This window comes from Nerophis lumbriciformis, linkage group LG01, assembly GCF_033978685.3.
Source record: "Nerophis lumbriciformis linkage group LG01, RoL_Nlum_v2.1, whole genome shotgun sequence".
Classification (NCBI taxonomy): Eukaryota; Metazoa; Chordata; class Actinopteri; order Syngnathiformes; family Syngnathidae; genus Nerophis; species Nerophis lumbriciformis.
Window position 1 is genome coordinate 32766061 of NC_084548.2, and position 6440 is coordinate 32772500.

Here is a 6440-nt window from a genome sequence, read left to right on the forward strand (position 1 = left end):
CAGCTCGGGTGCCAGCTATGGATGATGACGGTGACCCGTCATGGCCTCCGTACTGCTGCTGCATTCCAACTGACCTCCAGCCGTCTCGATTTTGTCTTACCCTGGGATGAATTGAGGGGGACGAGAGAGGAACGAGAGAGAATAAAACGTAGTGGAATGAACATCAGGATTTTTTCGAAGCAACATCCCCAATGAAAGGCAGCACAAAGGCGGCTGAACTTTTTAAGACTAATGAATACTATAGTCCGTTCTGAAGTGAGGGTTAGGACAGTGAAGACACCTGAATAGCGTATCAATGATATACTGATCACAGACAATGTGCAAGACAGCTTTACCTACAAAACCCAAAACCAGTGAAGTTGGCACGTTGTGTAAATCGTAAATAAAAACAGAATACAATGATTTGCAAATCCTTTTCAACTTATATTTAATTGAATAATCTGCAAAGACGTGGCAAAAAAGACTGAGAAAGTTGAGGAATGCTCATTAAACACTTATTTGGAACATCCCACAAGTGAACAGGCTAATTGGGAACAGGTGGGTGCCATGATTGGGTATAAAAGTAGATTCCATGAAATGCTAAGTCATTCACAAACAAGGATGGGGCGAGGGTCACCACTTTGTCAACAAATTGTCGAACAGTTTAAGAACAACATTTCTCACCGAGCTATTGCAAGGAATTTAGGGATTTCACCATCTACGGTCCGTAATATCATCAAAAGGTTCAGAGAATCTGGAAAAATCACTACAAGTAAGTGGCAAGGCTGAAAACCAACATTGAATGCCCATGACCTTCGATCCCTCAGGCGGTACTGCATCAAAAATCAACTATTAGTTGTTCTTTCCCTTGGCCTCAGTCTGGACCCCCTCTCCAGGGGCCCAGGCTTAGACCGATTTTTTTTTTTCACCCCCCCAAACCCATTGTTTACCTGTATCTCACCTTTTTTATAAGGGGCACCGGAAGTTGGCAGACCCGTCAGCGATCCTGTTCTGTCTCCCTGTAATGTTTGTCTTATCTTGAATGGGATAGTGCTGAAAATTTTAATTTCCCCTCGGGGATTAATAAAGTATTTCTGAGTCTGATCAGTGTGTAAAGGATATCACCACACGGGCTCAGGAACACTTCACAAAAAAACACCGTCAGTAACTACAGTTTGTTGCTACATCTGTAAGTGCAAGTTAAAACTCTACTATGCAAAGCGAAAGTCATTTATCAACAACACCCAGAAAATTGTTTTTGGAAACTGTGGAAAAGAACCATCCGGACTGTTATAGGCGCAAAGTTCAAAAACTAACATCTGTGATGGTATGGGGGTGTATTTGTGCCCAAGGCATGGGTAACTTACACATTTGTGAAGGCACCATTAATGCTGAAAGGTACATACAGGTTTTGGAGCAACATACAGTATATTGCCTTTTTCATGGACGCCCCCAATTATTTCAGCAAGACAATGCCAAGCCACATTCTGCACGTGTTACAACAGCGTGGCTTTGTAGAAAAAGAGTGTGGGTACTGGACTGGCCTGCCTGTAGTCAAGACCTGTCTCCCATTGAAAATGTGTGGCACACAATGAAGCGTAAAATACGACAATGGACGATGGACTGTTGAACAACTTAAGCTGTACATCAAGCAATAATTCCACCTGAAAAGCTTCAAAAATTGGTCTCCTCAGTTACCAAACGTTTATTGAGTGTTGTTAAAAGGAAAGGCCATGTAACACAGTGGTAAAAATGCCCCTGTGCCAACTTTTTTGCAATGTGTTGCTGCCATTAAATTCTAAGTTAATGATTATTTGCAAAAAAAAAAAAAAAAGTTTCTCTGTTCGAACATTTAATGTCTTGTCTTTGCAGTCTATTCTATTGCATATAAGTTGAAGAGGATTTGCAAATCATTGTATTCTGTTTTTAATTACAATTTACACAACGTGCCAACTTCACTGGTCTTGGGTTTTGTACTTCCACAACACCATATTTATAGCAGACTAATGAAAATTTTGCTCGTATCCAGCACACACATCGGGACAGTTTGATGGAAACAATGACGACTTCAAATACTTCAAAGATTCTTCATTGTTAATTTTTTCATACATGCAAGACATAAGTAAGAATTGAGATATGGATTCCCTCTCATCTTATAACCTGGAGCAAATTTCCAAGCTCGGGGAGACAGTGGCACGCCGCCAGTTTGTTATTTCACAAAACAATAAAGGAAAAATTACACATTAAAGTGTTGTCTTTACAAAGCAAAAACACTTACAGTTCCTTAGCAAAACAACTGAAGTCCAAATAGGGAAAAAAACAGCGCTGACTGATTTTGTATTTCAATGAATTCCCCAAAACCGACAAGAGTCCTTGATCGCCGGTGGCTCTGCAGGAGCTTTGTCTTTTGGGCTCTCAGTCTCTCCAGCTCCCTCACCCGCTCCTACACCCTCTCCTGAGAGGCCTCCACGCTCAGAACCCTGGGCTCCACAGGGCACCACCTTATCCTTCAGGTACTCCTGGACCAGCTCCTGCTTCGTCATGTTCTGCAGGCTCTTGACGTGGTACATTTTGTAGGTCTCGGAAGTTCCGCCGGAGAAACTCCCTGCCGGCGTTTCTGGGTCTGTCGATGCTCTTGCTGCCTCTGCCAAATCTGCTGCCGCCACAGCAGCAGTGTACTGTATTTATACGCCCTGATCTGCACGACACCTTCGGCCTGAGCCTTTACAGGCTGACCTATAGCCGGTTGCATTGCTCTACCACAAAGGAATTGCGCATTGCATGGGCCAGCCAGCCATTAAGAAATCACTAATCTGCTATAAGGAAAGCACAGATTTCACAAAGTCTACCTTCGCAATAACTTGCCTGCAAATAAAGATGCCTTTGTCAACATTTCAGGATGGTACAAAGCAAACTTCACCAGATGCAGGAACCATCGCTGAGCCAGAAAGCAGAGCAATGGAGAGCTATGGTAGCACTCATTTCCCTACACATTCATGTGCGATGATGTTGAACTAGCTTTACACTCTTTCGTTTTTAGCTCGCTGATGCACACTCTACAGATACGTGGTGGACCATCACAACTGCATTGCATTCATGGTGCAAAATAGTGCCCACAGAGAAGTTTCAGCCTTGACAGACTTTGCATGTGTTGAATAATTATATTTGCATCTTCACCTCCGAGTATTGTGGACGTTCCGATGATCAGCATATATTCTGCATATTCATAAACACAACAGGGTGATTGCGCTCCTTATTCTGCTCACTTGAGGCGTAATCCTCTGCACACAAGTTTAGTAGATCTGCTTTGCGTGTGCTATCTAGTTTTAGTACATACAAACCTTTAGAAGATCAGGTCATATGTGTTTTTATGAGGCCTTCAAAGCAGTGTACTGTCCTCAACCAACTACCCTCTCTCCAATTCTCAATGCTGATGGACAAATGCTTTTAACCAAGAGATCCAACATCTAGAAGAGATGGGCTGAACATTTGCACTCTGTCCTCAACAGACCATCTCACAAGAATGAGGAAGCGTTCAATCGGTCGGTCTACATCAAGCCTAATTTTGACAATCCACCCTTGTTGCATGAATTAGAGAAAGCCATTTACCAGATGTCAAGTGGAAAAATATCCAGGAGTTGATGCAATACAAGCAAATTTCTACTAGCACATTGGCCAACAAGATGGTAAAATCGTATCAAGCCATCTGGGTACAGGTGGCAGTCCTGTGACACTGCAAATACGCCTCCATTGTACACCCCCACAAAAAGAAAGTAAAGAGACAGGAATGTGACAACCACAGAGGCATTTCACTCCTCTGCATTGTTGAAAATATTCCAGCCAGAATCTTCTCAAAGTGCCTTACTAAACATTCAGACAATGGCTACTACTGTAAAGCCAATGTGGCTTTCGAAAAGGCTGTGGCACCACTGACATGGTTTTTGCTGCCTTCAATACCATCAGTCGTAACGGACTCTAGAAAGTCATGAGCAAATACGGAACTTTGTCCAAAATGTTCACCAGTTTCAAAATAGCATGCAGGCCCAGGTCCTTCATCAAGGAGAGTGATCTACCTCCTTCCCAGTTATAAACGGAGTGAAACAAGGCTGTGTGTTTGCACAGGCACTCTTCAACATCATGTTCTCAGCAACGCCAACTGATGGCTTGCAGCATACAGACCCAGGCATCAACATCAGTTAAAGAACAGATGGCAAGCTATTCAATCTGCATCGTATACAGGCAAAGACAATGTACAATAATTAAATTTCACTAATAACTCAGCTCTGACTGCTGAAAGACATGCGGAGACTCCTGAATATTTTAATACAACTTTTAACTATGGACTTACACTCAACACCAGGAAGACTGAAGTGATATAAGTACATTTTTTTTTACCAACCTGTACCACAAAAAATATACCAGAAAAAGACTGCAAATGGACAGAAACAGCCAGTTGTTGACAAGTTCACTTACTGAGGCAGTACCCTCTCTCGCAGTGTGCACATTGATGATGAGGTGGATACCAGAATCCCTAAGATTAGCTCTGCCTCTGGGCGGCTGCAATCGTCGAAATGAAAATGTAATCAGACTCATGTGAACTAGGTTAGAAAAAAATATTTTACATTGGGGTAATCAGTCTTTTCCAAAGTTTTGCATATCATTGTAGGGACTATGTTTTCAAAAGTGGTGCAGCACTATTTTCCCCAAGTCAGTTTTGGCCACACACATCTACTTTCTCCTGACACGATCGTTTCTTTTTTTTCATTTCGGCCTGCCTTCAGTTCTCGAAGACACGGCAATGTCAGGCTGACAATCGCTCTGTCGTTCACTCGAAACACGAGAAAGATGCACCTACTGACTTGCGATAGGTCAGCCTGTGCAGTGCTCGAGCACATGGCTATTTTCTAGTGATGGGACCAAATGTGCAGAGGCGAGTAATGGAGGGGGCGTTTCCCCGGAGCGCGTATCGAGGCTTGCTTCATGTAGGGGAGGAGCCATAAATTACTACCGTATTTTTTGGACTATAAGTCACAGTTTTTTTCATAGTTTGGCCAGGGGTGCGACTTATGTGTGAAATTATTAACACATTACCGTAAAATATCAAATAATATTATTTAGCTCATTCACGTAAGAGACGAGACGTGAATGGGATTTAGCGATTAGGGGTGACAGATTGTTTGGTAAACGTATAATAGCATGTTCTATATGTTATAGTTATTTGAATGACTCTTACCATAATATGTTACGTTAACATACCAGGCACGTTCTCAGTTGGTTATTTATGCCTCATATAACGTATACTTATTCAGCCTGTTGTTCACTATTCTTTATTTATTTTAAATTGCCTTTCAAATGTCTATTCTTGGTGTTGAATTTTATCAAATACATTTCCCCAAACAATGCGACTTATACTCCAGTGCGACTTATATATGTTTTTTTCCCTTCTTTATTATGCATTTTCGGCCGGTGCGACTTATACTCCGGAGCGACTTAAAGTCCGAAAAATACGGTATATAAAATTATTTAAGGACACCCTAAAAGCATCTCTGAAAGACTTAAGCATTAATCACGAGTCCTGGGAGACTCTCACCCAGTATAGTCAAGCAGGGTAATATTCTACCACAAGTCACAAGTTACCATACTTGCCAACCTTGAGACCTCCGATTTCGGGAGGTGTGTGTGTATATATATATATATATATTTTTTTTTTAATTTTTTAATTTTTTAATTTTATTATACATATATATATATATATATATATATATATATATATATATATATATATATATATATATATATATATATATATATATATATATATATATATATATATACAGGTAAAAGCCAGTAAATTAGAATATTTTGAAAAACTTGATTTATTTCAGTAATTGCATTCAAAGGGTGTAACTTGTACATTATATTTATTCATTGCACACAGACTGATGCATTCAAATGTTTATTTCATTTAATTTTGATGATTTGAAGTGGCAACAAATGAAAATCCAAAATTCCGTGTGTCACAAAATTAGAATATTACTTAAGGCTAATACAAAAAAGGGATTTTTAGAAATGTTGGCCAACTGAAAAGTATGAAAATGAAAAATATGAGCATGTACAATACTCAATACTTGGTTGGAGCTCCTTTTGCCTCAATTACTGCGTTAATGCGGCGTGGCATGGAGTCGATGAGTTTCTGGCACTGCTCAGGTGTTATGAGAGCCCAGGTTGCTCTGATAGTGGCCTTCAACTCTTCTGCGTTTTTGGGTCTGGCATTCTGCATCTTCCTTTTCACAATACCCCACAGATTTTCTATGGGGCTAAGGTCAGGGGAGTTGGCGGGCCAATTTAGAACAGAAATACCATGGTCCGTAAAAAAGGCACGGGTAGATTTTGTGCTGTGTGCAGGCGCCAAGTCCTGTTGGAACTTGAAATCTCCATCTCCATAGAGCAGGTCAGCAGCA